This window comes from Balaenoptera borealis (assembly GCF_965194805.1).
Source record: "Balaenoptera borealis genome assembly, chromosome: 2".
Classification (NCBI taxonomy): Eukaryota; Metazoa; Chordata; class Mammalia; order Artiodactyla; family Balaenopteridae; genus Balaenoptera; species Balaenoptera borealis.
Genome location: NC_138867.1, coordinates 174,781,013 through 174,793,289, shown reverse-complemented (window position 1 = coordinate 174,793,289; position 12,277 = coordinate 174,781,013). Strand labels below are relative to the sequence as shown.

At 41.3% G+C, this 12,277-nt stretch overlaps 1 protein-coding gene across 1 annotated transcript in view; it reads right to left on the bottom strand.

Annotated features, from left to right (window-relative positions):
• MUC16 (mucin 16, cell surface associated) overlaps positions 1-12,277 on the bottom strand; it is a 143,198-nt gene that overhangs the window by 67,861 nt on the left and 63,060 nt on the right. The window lies entirely within an intron of this gene.

Sequence of the window (12,277 nt, the reverse complement as noted above, 5' to 3'; positions counted from 1 at the left end):
TTTTAATGGCTGAGTAATATTCCATTGTATATATGTACCACATCTTCTTTATCCATTCCTGTGTTGTTGGACATTCAGGTTGCTTCCATGTCCTGGCTATTGTAAATAGTGCTGCAATGAACATTGGGGTGCATGTATCTTTTTGAATTATGGTTTTCTCAGGGTATATGCCCAGTAGTGGAATTGCTGGGTCATATGGTAGTTCTATTTTTAGTTTTTTAAGGAACCTCCATACTGTTCTCCACAGTGGCTGTAACAGTTTACATTCCCACCAACAGTGCAGGAGGGTTCCCTTTCCACCACACCCTCTCCAGCATTTATTGTTTCTAGATTTTTTGAAAATGACCATTCTGACCGGCGTGAAGTGATACCTCATTGTAGTTTTGATTTGCATTTCTCTAATAATTAGTGATGTTGAGCATCTTTTCATGTGCCTCTTGGCCATCTGTATGTCTTCCTTGGTGAAATGTCTATTTAGGTCTTCTGCCCATTTTTGGATTGGGTTGTTTGTTTTTTTGATATTGAGCTCCGTGAGCTGTTTGTATATTTTGGAGATTAATCCTTTGTCTGTTGTTTCATTTGCAAATATTTTCTCCCATTCTGAGGGTTGTCTTTTTGTCTTGTTTATGGTTTCCTATGCTGTGCAAAAGCTTTTTAGTTTAATTAAGTCCCATTTGTTTATTTTTGTTTTTATCCATTACTCTAGGAGGTGGGTCAAAAGAGATCTTGCTGTGGTTTATGTCAAACAGTGTTTTTCCTATGTTTTCCTCTAAGAGTTTTATAGTGTCTGGTCTTAGATTGAAACCTTGAATCCATTTGGAGTTTATTTTTGTGTATGGTGTTAGGGAGTGTTCTAATTTCATTCTTTTATATGTAGCTGTCCAGTTTTCCCAGCACCACATATTGAAGAGGCTGTTTTTTCTCCATTGTGTGATCTTGCCTCCTTTGTCGTAAATTAGGTGCCCATATGTGCATGGGTTTATCTCTGGGTATTCTATCCTGTAACACTGATCAATATTTCTGTTTTTGTGCCAGTACCATACTGTCTTGATTACTGTAGCTTTGTGGTATAGTTTGAAGTTGGGGAGCCTGAGTCCTCCAACTCCGTTTTTCTTTCTCAAGATTGCTATGGCTACTCGGGGTCTTTTGTGTTTCCATATGAATTGTAAAAAATTTTTTTCTAATTCTGTGGAGAATGCCATTGGTAATTTGATAGGGATTACATTGAATCTGTAGATTGCTTTGGGTAGTTTAATCATTTTCACAATATTGATTCTTCCAATCCAAAGAACATAGTATATTTCTCCATCTGTGTATGTCATCTTTGATTTCTTTCATCAGTGTTTTATAGTTTTCTGAGTACAAGTCTTTCACCTCCTTAGGCAGGTTTATTCCTAGGTATTTTATTCTTTTTGTTGCAATGGTAAATGAGAGTGTTTCCTTAATTTCTCTTTCTGATTTTTCATTGTTGGTGTATAGGAATGCCAGAGATTTCTGTGCATTAAGTTTGTATCCTGCAACCTTACCAAATTCATTGATTAGTTCTAGTAGTTTTCTGGTGGCATCTTTAGGATTTTCTGTGTATAGTATCATGTCATCAGCAAACAGTGACAGTTTTACTTCTTCTTTTCTGATTTGTATTCCTTTTATTTCTTTTTCGTCTCTGATTGCTGTGGCTAGGACTTCCAAAACTATGTTGAATAAGAGTGGCAAGAGTGGACATCCTTGTCTTGTTCATGATCTTAGTGGAAATGTTTTCAGTTTTTCACCATTGAGTGTGATGCTTGCTGTAGGTTTGTTATATATGGCCTTTATTATGTTGTGGTAGGTTCCCCCTATGCCCATTTTCTGGAGAGTTTTTATCATAAATAGGTGTTGAATTTTCTCAAAAGCTTCTTCTGCATCTATTGAGATGATCATATGGTTTTTATTCCTTAGTTTGTTAATGTGGTGTATCACATTGATTGATTTGCATATATTGAAGAATCCTGGCATCCCTGGGATAAATCCCACTTGATCATGGTGTATGATCCTTTTAATGTGCTGTTGGATTCTGTTTGCTAGTATTTTTCTTTAAACATCTTTACTGGACTATAATTGCTTTACAATGGTGTGTTAGTTTCTGCTGTATAACAAAGTGAATTAGCTATATGTACACATATATCCCCACATACCCTCCCTCTTCCGTCTCCCTCTCACCCTCCCTATCCCACCCCTCTAGGTGGTCACAAAGCACCGAGCTGATCTCCCTGTGCCATGTGGCTGCTTCCCACTAGCTATCTCTTTTACATTTGGTAGTGTATATATGTCCATGCCAGTCTCTCACTTCATCCCAGCTTATGCTTCCCCCTCCCCGTGTCCTCAAGTCCATTCTCTACGTCTGTGTCTTTATTCCTGTCCTGCCCCTAGGTTCTTCACAACCACTTTTTTTCTTAGATTCCATATATATTTGTTAGCATATGGCATTTGTTTTTCTCTTTCTGACTTACTTCACTCTGTATGACAGTCTCTAGGTCCATCCACCTCACTACAAATAATTCAATTTCCTTTCTTTTAATGGCTGAGTAATATTCCATTGTATATATGTGCCACATCTTTATCCATTCATCTGTCGATGGACACTTAGGTTGCTTCCATGTCCTGGCTATTGTAAATGGAGCTGCAATGCACATTGTGGTACATGACTCTTTTTGAAATATGCTTTTCTCAGGGTATATGCCCAGTAGTGGGATTGCTGGGTTGTATGGTAGTTCTATTTTTAGTTTTTTAAGGAACCTCCATACTGTTCTCCATAGTGGCTGTATCAATTTACATTCCCACCAACAGTGCAAGAGAGTTCCCTTTTCTCCACACCCTCTCCAGCATTTATTGTTTGTAGATTTTTTTATCATGGCCATTCTGATGGGTGTGAGGTGATACCTCATTGTAGTTTTGATTTGCATTTCTCTAATGATTAATGATGTTGAGCATTCTTTCATGTGTTTGTTGGCAATCTGTATATCTTCTTTGGAGAAATGTTTATTTAGGTCTTCTGCCCATTTTTGGATTGGGTTGTTTGGTTTTTTGTTTTTTGTTTTTAATTTTTGATTTAATTTTATTTATATTTTATACAGCAGGTTCTTATTAGTTATCTCTTTTATACATATTAGTGTATATATGTCAATCCCAATCTCCCAATTAATCACACCACCACCACCCCACAACCACCACTTTCCCCCCTTGGTGTCCATACGTTTATTCTCTACATCCCTGTCTCTATTTCTGCTCTGCAAACCAGTTCATCTGTACCATTTTTCTAGGTTCCACAAATATGCGTTAATATACAATATTTGTTCTTCTCTTTCTGACTTACTTCACTCTGTATGATGGTCTCTAATCCATCCACGTCTCTACAAGTGACCCAATTTCATTCCTTTTTATGGCTGAGTAATATTTCATTGTATATATGTACCACATCTTCTTTATCCATTCATCTGTCAATGGGCATTTAGGTTGCTTCCATGACCTGGCTGTTGTAAATAGTGCTGCAATGAACATTGGGGTGCATTGTCTTTTTGAATTATGGTTTTCTCAGGGTATATGCCCTGTAGTGGGATTGCTGGGTCATATGGTAGTTCCATTTTTAATTTTTTTAAGGAAACTCCATACTGTTCTCCATAGTGGCTGTATCAATTTACATTCCCACCAACAGTGCAAAAGGGTTCCCTTTTCTCCACACCCGCTCCAGCATTTGTTGTTTGTAGATTTTCTGATGATGCCCATCCTAACTGGTGTGAGGTGATACCTCACTGTAGTTTTGATTTGCATTTCTCTAATAATTAGTGACATTGAGCAGCCTTTCTTTTCATGTGCTTCTTGGCCATCTGTATGTCTTCTTTGGAGAAATGTCTATTTAGGTCTTCTTCTCATTTTTGGATTGGGTTGTTTGTTTTTTTGATATTGAGCTGCATGAGCTGTTTATATATTTTAGAGTTTAATCCTTTGTCCATTGATTCGTTTGCAAATATTTTCTGCCATTCTGAGGGTTGTCTTTTTGTCTTGTTTGTAGTTTCCTTTGCTGTGCAAAAGATTTTAAGTTTCATTAGGTCCCATTTGTTTACTTTTGTTTTTATTTCCATTACTCTAGGAGGTGGATCAAAAAAGATCTTGCTGTGATTTATGTCAAAGAGTGTTCTTCTTATGTTTTCCTCTAAGAGTTTTATAGTGTTCAGTCTTACATTTAGGTCTCTAATCCATTTTGAGCTTATTTTTGTGTATGGTGTTAGGGAGTGTTCTAATTTCATTCTTTTACATGTAGCTGTCCAGTTTTCCCAGCACCACATATTGAAGAGACTGTCTTTTCTCTATTGTGTATCCTTGCCTCCATTGTCATAGATTAGTTGACCATAGGTGCGTGGGTTTATGTCTGGGATTTTCATCCTGTTCCATTGATCTATATTTCTGGTTTTGTGCCAGTACCATATTGTCTTGATGACTGTAGCTTTGTAGTATAGTCTGAAATCAGGGAGTCTAATTCCTCCAGCTCTATTTTTCTCCCCTCAACACTGCTTTGGCTATTTGGGGTCCTTTGTGTCTCCATACAAATTTTAAGATTTTTGGTTCTAGTTCTGTAAAAAATGCCATAGGTAGTTTGATAGGGATTGCATTGAATCTGTAGATTGCTATGGGTAGTATAGTCATTTTCACAATATTGCTTCTTCCAATCCAAGAACATGGTATACCTCTCCATCTGTTTGTGTCATCTTTGATTTCTTTCATCAGTGTCTTATAGTTTTCTGCATACATTTCTTTTACCTTCTTAGGTAGGTTTATTCCTAGGTATTTTATTCTTTTTGTTGCAATGGTGAATGGGATTATTTCTTTAATTTCTCTTTCTGATTTTTCATCGTTAGTGTATAGGAATGCAAGAGATTTCTGTGCATTAATTTTGTATCCTGCAACTCTACCAAATTCATTGATTAGCTCTAGCAGTTTTCTGGTGGCATCTTTAGGGTTCACTATGTATACAATCATGTCTTCTGCAAATAGGGACAGTTTTACTTCTTCTTTTCCAATTTGGATTCCTTTTATTTCTTTTTCCTCTCTGATTGCTGTGGCTATTCAGGGTCTTTTGTGGTTCCATATAAATTTTAGGATTTTAAAATTCTATTTCTGTGAAAAATGTCATTGAAATTTTGATAGGGATTGCACTGAACACTTATAAACTGTTGGTGTTAAGGTAAATTGGTGCAGTCACTATGAAAAACAGTCTAAAGATTCCTCAGAAAATTAATAATAGAACTACCGTATGATTCAACTATTTCACTTCTGGGCATTTATCCAGAGAATATCAAAACACTAATCTGAAAAAAATATATGCACCCCTCTGTTCATTGCAGCATTATTTACAATAGCCAAGATATTGAAACAACCTAAATGCCCATCAGTGAATGAAAGGATAAAGAATGTGTGTGACACACACACACTGGACTACTACTCAGTCATAAAAAATGTGAAATCTTGCCATTTGTGACAACATGGGTGGATCTAGAGGGTATTATGCTAAGTGGAATAAGTCAGACAGAGAAAGTCAAATACCATATGATCTCACTTAGTTGTGGAATATAAAAAACAAACATATAAATAAAATACTGCATAAATAAAACTGAATTTAAAAAAAAGAAATAAGTGAACAAACCAAACCAAACAAAAACAAACACATAGGTACAGAGAACATAGTACAGGTTATCAGAAGGGAAATGGAATGGGTGGAGGACGAAATGAGTTAAGAAGATCAACCCTATGGTGATGGAGGAAACTAAGCTTTTGGTGGTGAGCATGCTGTAGTGTATATAGAAGTCGAAATATAATGTTGTACACATGAAACTTATATAATGTTATAAACCAGTGTTACCTCAATAAATGAAAAAAAAACCCCACACAGTTCAAGCATCTCCTCCTCTGGAAAGTCTTCTTTAAAGCTGTGATATTGTAATTTACAATAAGAAATATGTATTTGGTCTTTGTCCCCATTTCTGGCAAAGAGCTCCTAATACCCTTGGAAATTCCTGCATGATGAGAGCAATAAAGGTGCCTTTTGTCATGTTAATGAGGTGACTTTTAAAATTGATGTATAGTTGATTTACAATATTATATTAGTTTCAGATGTATAGCCTAGTGATTCAGTATTTCTACAGCTTATATATACTCCATTAAAAATTATTACAAGATAACAGCTATACTTCCCTGTGCTATACAATATATCCTTGTTGCTTATCTATTTTATATTGGGTTGGCCAAAAAGTTCGTTTGGTTTTAAGCAAAAATAAAAGACACATTTTTCATTTTTACCAAGAACTTTATTGAAGAACGTATTCATTAACCGAACGAACTTTTTGGCCAACCCAATACACAGTGGTTTGTATCTCTTAACCCCCTACTCCTAACCTGCCCCTCCCCCCTTCCCTCTCACCTTTGGTAACCACTCTTTTGTTTTCCATATCGTTGAGTCTGTTTCTCTTTCGCATATACATTCATTTATATATTTGTTTAGATTTCACATATAAGTGATATGATTTCACATATAAGTAATATCATACAGTATTTGTCTTTCTCTGTCTTATTTCACTAAGCATAATATTCTCTAGGTCCACCCACGTTGCTGCAAATGGCAGAATAATACACCATGATCGAGTTGGATTGATTTCTGTGTAAATGCTCCCAGAAGCCCTGACAGAGATAAGCAAATGGAAGGAGAACATTGGGGCCATTACTCCCAAGGACACACAGCCGCCAATGCCAAGAACCCCAGCACACACACACACACCCCTGCTGAATGGCACTAAGTTATCCACATAATATAATAATTCATTATCATTATTTCCACCCTATAAGCTTCTGGGTTGGAAGGAGCCAGCTTCCTAGAATCCAGGGGAGGAGAAGAGTCTGTGATAAGATAGGGCCATCCCAGCCCCCCTCATACTGACTGGCTGAACCCCTAATAAGAAGGCACATATCCTAAAGAGAGGTGGCCTTACGCACAGCCTGAAGCCTTTGGGGACTTCAACTAGAAGAAGCAAGAAGTTGCCTCCTCCTCTTGCCCCAAGGATGAGCAGGGATTCAGCTCCGTAGCGGCAAGGGCTCTGAGTGAGGGTCCACATCGAGTTCTGTTGTGACCCGACTTCTCTGGGGCCTTCTGTCCTATCCTAAGCAGGCTGCTTCTTTCTCAGGGTCCAGGTTAGGGTGCTTTCTGCCCTTAAAGCTCAGTAGAGGGGAGGGGACCTCTCAGATGCAGGTAGCACTCATCTGCCATCAGGTCCCACTGAGCTAAGCGCTCAAACATGCAAACTAGCACTCGAAAATGAATACAAGGAAAGTGCAATAGGGATGCAGCGACGTGCAGGTCCAGAATTTATTGTCTCCTGGGGCTTCCTGGTGCTATTATCTTTAGTCAGTGGTTCTGAATGGCTCCAGACGGTCACAGGCCTGCGCTAGGTGCTTTCCATATGCCTTCTTTGTTAGTCAGTGAAATTATTTCCATTTTACAGATGGACAAACTGAGGCACAGAGTGGCAACACTTTCCAAGGTAATGTAGCTAATGAAGGGCAACGCTGATGACTGGGTCTATGTTTTTTGGACTCCCCATCCCACTGCCGGTTGCTGCCGGGAGTACCTCTTCGTTTGGTTGCATCCACCCTGCCAGGTCCCAGATACCAGAGGCCTGGTCCTTCCTCCCCAGCAGGCAAATTGCAGGCTCTCTCACCCCTAGAGCTGAGGAGCCAGCCTTGCTTATAAGTAGCAGGGGTGCAATCAGACATAAATGGCTTCCTTTGAGGTGGTGGTTGAGGGCAAGACCCCCAGACTCCGGGGGATCTTGCAGGAGTTTGCTCTTGATAACTCAGGGGATGATGACTAGCCTACAAAGCTTAGGGACTCAAGGTTTAAAAAAAAAGAAATGACCCTAGAGCTACACTGCTTCTTAACAATAGTGATAGGTTTGATCTCTTTCTTCTAGAGTCTGTCAATCTGGCTTTTTCTTGTTCTTCTTTCATTTGTTTCATTCAGCAAACCTAAAATATTAGGTAAATACATCTATTGTGATTACCCTATCACAATATTCATTAAATAAACACATGTATGGAAATATGTTCTTAGGATTCTGAATATTTAACCAGAAATAAACATGGAGTTTTGTTACACATTTTAAATGTCAATTCTTATTTTTGTAAGATTAATACATTTATATTTCTAATAAATTTCTAACATACTTTTATCAAAAAAAAAGGATGAGGAGGATGGAATAAAAAAATAAAAAGCAAAAATGAAACTGACTGTGACGATGAGGGTAATAAATCTAGGAAGCAGGGAGTCTCAGACAACTCAGAACAGATCCTGAAACAGGAATGAAGCCAGAATTCAGAATTCCTGCTCATCCACCCAGGGGAAAGCTGCCCACCTGCACGGCCCAGCACACCACAGAAGGCAGAGGCTCATTCCTTGTAAACTGAGTGATGCTGGAAGGAGACAAAGCCCAGGGCTTTTCCTTCATCCAGCTGGGTTTCTCCCCAGCATGGGGGGCTGTGAACTGCCTGGGTTGTAGGCTCAGGCATGGTTGCTGCTGGCATTGTGTTTCTAAGAGACAGTTCCTACACTGTTGGTGGGAATGTAAATGGGTACAGCCACTATGGAGAACAGTATGGAGGTTCCTTAAACAACTGAAAATAGAGCTACTATGTGATCCAGCAATCCCACTCCTGGGCATATATCCAGAGAAAACCATACTTCAAAAAGATACCTGCACCCCAATGTTCACTGCAGCACTATTTATTGATACAATAGCCAGGACATGGAAACAACCTAAATGTCCATCGACAGAGGAATGGATAAAGAAGATGTGGGGCTTCCCTGGTGGTGCAGTGGTTGAGAATCCGCCTGCCAATGCAGGGGACACGGGTTCGAGCCCTGGTCTGGGAAGATCCCACATGCCGCGGAGCAGCTAGGCCCGTGAGCCACAACTACTGAACCTGCGCGTCCGGAGCCTGTGCTCCGCAACAAGAGAGGCCGCGATAGTGAGAGGCCCGCGCACCGCGATGAAGAGTGGCCCCCGCTCGCCGCAACTAGAGAAAGCCCTCGCACAGAAACGAAGACCCAACACAGCCAAAAATAAATAAATAAATAAATAAATTTATTAAAAAAAAAAAAAGATGTGGTACATATATACTATGGAATATTACTCAGCCATGAAAAGAATGAAATAATGCCATTTGCAGCAACATGGATGGACCTAGAGATTGTCATACTGAGTGAATAAGTGAGACAGAGAAAGACAAATATCATATGATATCGCTTGTACATGGAATCTAAAAAAAATGGTACAAATAAACTTATTTACAAAACAGAAATAGAGTCATAGGTGTAGTAAACAAACTTATGGTTACCAAGGGGGAAAGGGGGGGAGGGATAAATTGGGAGATTGGGATTGACATATACACACTACTATATATAAAATAGATAACTAATAAAGACCTACTGTAAAGCACAGGAAACTCTACTCAATACTCTGTAATGACCTATATGGGAAAAGAATCTAAAATAGAGTGGATATATGTATATGTATAACTGACTCACTTTGCTGTACACCTGAAACTAACACAACATTGTAAATCAACTATACTCCAATAAAAATTTTTAAAAAGACAGTTCTTTGTCCCTGAAGCATCCTCCAAGGTTCATGCCCCAGATGAGCCATGTTCTCAGAGACAGGCTGTGAAGAAGACAGGGACTCAAAAAATAGGCTGGACATTGTCCCCAAGAATGTCCCCAAAAGGAGAAGCTGGACCCATGACAGGATTGGGGACAGAGCCCTGGCTGAAGTGGGGGGGGCATGTGGGTACCACTTGACACAAACCTAAGGGCTCTTCCAGAGGGCCCTGTGAGGATGGAGTGGGGTACAGAGGGAGAGGGGGCAAAGCTGGATGCTTCTCTAAGAGCCTCAGGAGAGTTGAGGACTGAGTTCGTCCTGGGGCTCTCAGAGGAGGTTGCAGCTGTCAGAAAAGATGTTTCGCTTGTCTTCATGCCAGTGCTGGCAACCTGAGCTTGGGTTTTACTTTGGACAGTTCAGATGAACTAGCATCCCCTCAGGTTATCAGGGCATCTGTCATGACTGGGGAATGAGGCTGCAGACCAGTAGTCTCCTCCTCCTTTATTCATGCAATGAATATTTACTGCATACCTACTATGTTCCAGGTACTGGGACAGGCTGCCTTACACATAACTGGTCATAGGGTACAATGTATTTCTCATTATGGATCCCAGTCTAAAAAGTCTGCTAGATGCTCCTGCCTCAGCTCCTCCTCTGCTATCCAGCTCTGCCTGGCTTCCTTCCCAATCCCATCTCTTCTCTCATCACTGGGGTCACTGGGAAGGTGGCGGGGTCTGAGTTCACAAGGGAGCTGGTGTCAGTATCACTGGGGATTTACAGAGCCAGGCTGCCTGGAATAGAGGCCCAGCTCTACCACGGACCAGTGACTTGACCTTAGGCAAGTCACACAACTAACAGTGCCTCGGTTTCGGTTTCCTTATCTGCAACGTGGAAATGATAATGGTATGTACTTCATCAGGTCGCTAAGAGTATTAAATGAATTAATCTATGCAAAGGGCTTAAAACAAGTGTCCGGCACACGACAGTGTTCTCGATTGTTGTATGAATATGATTTGTCAAAATTCACCAAAGACTGAACTTTATGTGAATTAAAATTTAAAAATACAAAATAAAATAAAATAAAATAAAAATAATATTACAACTCATTTTAGCATAGCACTTAGCACAATATTATTATTATTATTATTATTATTATTATTATTACTACTAGAGGGAGGAGGTAACTTGGATCAGAGTTACTCTTAGGGAGTGGGTCAGAATCAGAGAAAGTGGGGACCAGGATAAGAATCAATGACGGGGAGCAGGGGTCAGATTCACTGTATGTTGGAGAGTCACAAAGCTGGACGCCCAAAGGACAGCTGTCCCAGAACAGCCCTTGTAAGGGGCAGCGTGGTCCAATGGAGGCAGGTGAGACTGGGCAGTGTGGGATGAGAGGTCCAGAGAGGGTGGGGGACAGCCAGGCAGGATGCCCCACTGCAATGTCTGTTCCCTTGACTGTTGTGAGGCCCGGCTCCACGCAGGTATGGGGTCAGACGAGCTGGGGCAGCTCCTTGGGCATCTCATCCCAGGCAGGGACCCAGCAGGGGGGTGCAGGGAGGGGGCGCCCAGCCCAGGACAGCAGGAGAAATGCCAAGCCCATCCTCACCTGCAGGAGGGGCCTCCGATAATGGGCAGAGTCCACTGCTCCTACCCTGCCCTGCTGGCCCATCCTGCACCCACAAGGGACTGCTGGTGGGGGTGGTCCTTTGGGGGTTTCAGCACCAACCGTTCCCCAGGGCAGAGGTCCTATCTGCCCTGGAAGGAAAGACCTAAGGGCTCTTCTTCCCACCTGAGAAAAGTGAGGGCGTGCTGCCAGGAGAGAAAGAGGAGGACCCCCTGCAAGAAAAAAAGAGCTCTCTCTCTCTCTCTCTCTTTCTCACACACACACACAGACACACACACACACGCATGCACTCTCCCACATACTTGTGCACACATACAAATTCAGTAACACACACACACACACAAATGCATGCACACACACAGCTGGAACTCAAGTCCTGGAGTCCTGGATTTCATCCTGGTTCTGCCCCAGCTCACTTCATGGATCCTCAGTTTCCCCATCTTTAAAGCAGAAATAACATCAGAGCACACCTATCCCCGTGTTGCACTGGGTTTCACTGGGATGTGTTAGTCATGGACCCACAGCAACAGCGTCCTCCCCCTTCAAGTCTGCTTCTCAGGGAGGCTTCCCCCAACCCCGCCCCATTGAAAAGAGCAACCCGCCCCCCAACACACTCCAGCACCCCAGATTCTCTGTCCCCAATTTTTCTCCTTATCACCTTCTTAATACTTAAATACTTAATTTACTTACTATTGTTATGGGTTATGGTCTGTCTCCCCCTGCTAGAATATCAGCTCAGCAAGGATCTTTCTCTTGCTCACAGCTGGCCTGGCATTTGCCTCCCGCAGCTCTGGGCTTATGATGCATTAAGGCCCCTGGGCACAGCTCTGAGCCCTGAGCAGGAGGAGGAAGATGAGGAAGCGGGCTGGTACCTGTGCCCAGAAGCCAGACCTGGATAGCAGGATGCAGAGTGTGGTGTTTGGAGTCAGACACACTGGGTTTGAAGCCCAGATCTACCCTGGTCACACGAGGA